At 48.1% G+C, this 4,405-nt stretch overlaps 1 non-coding gene across 1 annotated transcript; it reads right to left on the reverse strand.

Annotated features, from left to right (window-relative positions):
- Positions 1-207: 207 nt before the first annotated feature.
- Positions 208-280, reverse strand: Trnas-acu (transfer RNA serine (anticodon ACU)). Its single transcript has one exon. It is a non-coding gene; the product is annotated as a tRNA-Ser (tRNA).
- Positions 281-4,405: the final 4,125 nt, after the last annotated feature.

Here is a 4,405-nt window from a genome sequence, read left to right on the forward strand (position 1 = left end):
TACTGTATGACCTGCTTACAATGATTATGCTACAGGAACAAGAAACCTTTTCTACTGAACTGAATGTTCAATAGCTGTTCCGTCTGAAGAGCAGACGCGTGGGATTTGAATGAAGTGGTCAGAGCAAAGTGGAACAAGACACAAAGGAATTACAGACGTGGTTGCGAGTAGGTGGTGATTGAAATCAATGGAGAAGACTGAAGATTCGTGTCGGACCAGGATTCGAACCCGGGTCTTCTGCTTAGTAGGTAGATACTCTGACCACTGAGCCACCCGGACACACTGGTCACTGCAGCTGCAGGACTACCCTAGCACGCCTCCCGTCACATCCAAATCAAATTCTCAACTTATCCACACAGTACTAATATAGTTCCCCTTGCACATTATTCTCTATTACTCGCGTCATTTCGCGGTTTCCTTTAAGAGTTCGAGCTTCGTATGCGAAACTGGCCGTCTCGCCTACATACACACACACACACACACACACACACACACACACACACACACACAGATTTTCATACGATTATATTTTCACTTTAATGTCATAAACTGCCTTTTATCAAGCATATTGCAACACAGGATTGTATTTCGGCGCAGAACTTTAACTGTATTGCACCGATTGAAGTGTGATGGTTAAATGACTATCTTGTTACTTTCCTTGCGTTATTTGAAACTGTAATCTTAAAATCTCAACGATCCTCCTCATGTAGTGCTTACACTGCCTGAAACACCACGCAAGAGTTTGGAAATATTTTGTTCTCTTCTGTGTGTGTTTGGTCCAAATATATCAGTATTTTGTTTCTTCGCATCACTAAAGTTGCTCTCTTAAACATTTGAATGATCACCTATTCAAAGCCTCTCTTAGTAAGAGGTGCAGTTTCCCACGCGAATGGCTCCCTGCTTCCACAGTTTTTAGGAGTCCCACTATCAAATACATCTCACCCATCCTTTACAAAGACGCAGCAACTGATAGTTTACGGATTTTTTTGTATATTTTTTTAAGCAGTGGATCCTGCATTACTGGAAAATCGCGGCCATACGTTTGGAAAATTTAGTATCTGCAATAAAACCAAACCGATCTACGTGGCGCAGTGGAGAACATTCTAGTTTCATATTCAAGAGGAGCAAGGAGTAGAAAATCCTGGACAGAATACTTAGAGATACAGAACTGCTTGTCAGCAATGTAATTGTTTATTGACGAGAACAACTGGCACAACAATAACTTAAGCTCAGAGCAACAGCTGCCCTTCACTTCCTACTGCGCCTTCGTACACTGACTTCTTGCGATCCGATAAGAAAAAAAAAAATCCGCTGGATGCACCAGATACGATCTCGTGTTTATTCGAAGTAGCGCTACCAACTTTGAATCAGAGACGTAAGCAGTTTATTTCGTTTTCCGATCAGCAGTTTTTAAACTCAAAACACTGTTTATGATGGACCACACTACACTTATCTTTACCCTAAAGGTTTGTGACACACTATCAGACTATAATGTCTAACATCTCTAGTTTACCAGTTTTAAGCCAAATAAGTGTAAGCCAAACTTCTGCGCACACACGAGAACTGTAGCCTGATGCCAGTTAAACAGGTTCCCAGCCTTCTGAGGTGCATTGCCACGCGTACTCACTGCAAACAAAAGTGGAAGCTTGTAAACAAGGCGAGGCACGGACTATTAGCCAAACAAAGGCGCTAAAAGCAGTGAAGCCTGGAACACGTAATTTCCACTTACAAAATTCAAAGTGCAGACGTGCGAAGGAACAAATTACGTACAGTCCTAGTGGATACTTAAAATGACCGGTACGCAAAGTGCATTCGGAGGACCGTTAATTAATATAAAAACGAACTTCGTGGTAAAGAGCTTTTGTCGCAACTTATCTCACGTTTTAGGTTTTCGTTCCTTTTTTTTTTTTTTGGTGGGGTTTAAGGGCGCTCAACTACTGAAGTCATTAGCGCCCAGTCACTGTTGTTAGAGCACATGGAATCTAGTAAAACTCAAGGGGAGGGGGGACAACAGAAAGCCCTGACAAAGATGTAGATAAAATAAGTAAAAAGGTTAGATGTCTTTGGACAAGCCAGTCAAAGTTCTAAAACGCAGAACACGAGCAGCTGCTCGAGCGTCATCAGCTAAAATATCCGGTAAAGTAGATGGCAGGGACAGGACAACACGAGATTGACTAAAGCGGGGACACGACAATAAAACATGGCGCACTGTTAATGCCTGACCACAAGGGCACTGCGGGACTGGGTCACCGGAGAGCAGGTAGCGGTGGCTAAACCGGCAATGCCCAATCCGCAACCTGGTCAGAAGGACCTCCTCTCGCCGAGATGGTCGGGAGGAGGTTGTCCAAGCAGTTGGGAGCGGTTTTACTGCCCGGAGCTTGTTTCCTTGGAGGGATGACCAAGCATCCCACCACAACGACACAAGCCTCTTACAAACATCCCCACGAACGTCAGATGACAGGACACAATGGGAGGCTGGCCGAGGCAGGACGACTGCAGCCCTGGCTGCAGCATCCGCAGCCTCATTCCCAGGCACTCCTACATGTCCGGGAACCCACAGAAAGCTGACAGGAGAACCATTATCAGCGAAAGAATGGAGGGACTGCTGTATCCGTTGAACCAAGGGATGGAACGGATAGGGAGCTCCAAGGCTCTGAAGAGCACTGAGTGAGTCAGAGCAGAGTACATACGATGAATGGCGGTGGCGGCGGGCATACTGAACGGCCTGATGGAGAGCAAAAAGCTCGGCCGTAAAGCTGGAACATTGGTCGAGGAGCCGGTATTTAAAGGTGGCGGCCCCGACGACAAAGGCACAGCCGACATCATCGTCAGTTTTGGAGCCATCGGTGTAAATAAAGGTGTGACCGGTAAGTCGAGCACGAAGTTCGACAAACCATGAGCAATACACGGCAGCCGGAGTACCTTCCTTCAGGAGTGAGCTGAGGTCGAGATAAGTATGTACCGGAGCCTGGAGCCAAGGTGGTGTTGGGCTCTCACCCTCTCTGAAGGTGGTAGGGAGGGCAAAATCCAATTGTCGAGGCAGGCGACGGAAGCGGACTCCGGGGGGCAGCAGGGCAGAGACATACAACCCGTACTGACGGTCGAGAGAATCGGCGAAGAAGGACTCGTAAGAGGGGTGGTCGGGCATTGACAACAGCCGGCAGGCATACCGACACAGCAGTACGTCGCGCCGGTAGGTCAATGGTAATTCGGCAGCTTCAGCATAAAGACTCTCGACAGGACTAGTGTAGAAGGCTCCGGTCTCAAGACGTAACCCCCGATGGTGGATGGAGTTGAGACGGCGTAAGAGGGATGGCCGAGCAGACGAGTAGACGAAGCTCCCATAATCCAGCTTCGATCGGACTATGGACCGATACAAGCGAAGCAGGACAGTGCGATCCGCTCCCCAAGATGAACCGCTAAGAACTCTGAGGACATTAAGGGAACGTGTACAACGGGCCGCCAAATAAGAGACATGCGGAGACCAACAAAGTTTCCTGTCCAATGTGAGCCCTAGAAACTTAGTTGTTTCCACGAATGGGAGACCAATGGGACCGATATGTAAGGATGGCGGAAGGAACGCTTTATATCGCCAAAAGTTGATACAAACCGTCTTCTCTTCAGAGAACCGGAAGCCATTTGCTACGCTCCATGAGTATAGGCTGTCTAGACAACGCTGAAGGCAGCGCTCCAGGAGGCATGTTCTCTGGGCACTGCAGTAGATCGCGAAGTCATCGACAAAGAGAGAGCCTGAGACATTAGGTGGAATGCAATCCATAATTGGGTTGATCGCGATGGCAAAAAGGGCTACGCTCAAGACGGAGCCCCGAGGCACTCCGTTCTCCTGGAGGAAGACGTCGGACAATATGGAACCCACACGTACCCTAAACTTTCGATCCGTTAAAAAGGAATCAATAAAAAGGGGCAGGCGACCGCGTAGGCCCCACCTGTGCATAGTGCGGAGGATACCTCCTCTCCAACAGGTATCATAAGCCTTCTCCAAATCGAAGAACACGGCTACCGTTTGGCGCCTTCGCAAAAAGTTGTTCATGATGAATGTCGACAAGGTCACAAGGTGGTCAACAGCGGAGCGGCGGCGACGAAAGCCGCATTGGACATTGGTAAGTAGCCGTCGAGATTCAAGAATCCAGACTAACCGAGCATTAACCATGCACTCCATTACCTTACAGACACAGCTTGTAAGAGAAATGGGGCAGTAACTAGAAGGAAGGTGTCTATCCTTCGCCGGCCGAAGTGGCCGTGCGGTTAAAGGCGCTGCAGTCTGGAACCGCAAGACCGCTACGGTCGCAGGTTCGAATCCTGCCTCGGGCATGGAGGTTTGTGATGTCCTTAGGTTAGTTAGGTTTAACTAGTTCTAAGTTCTAGGGGACTAATGACCTCAGCA

The sequence above is a fragment of the Schistocerca nitens genome, chromosome 7 (genome assembly GCF_023898315.1).
Source record: "Schistocerca nitens isolate TAMUIC-IGC-003100 chromosome 7, iqSchNite1.1, whole genome shotgun sequence".
NCBI lineage: Eukaryota > Metazoa > Arthropoda > Insecta > Orthoptera > Acrididae > Schistocerca > Schistocerca nitens.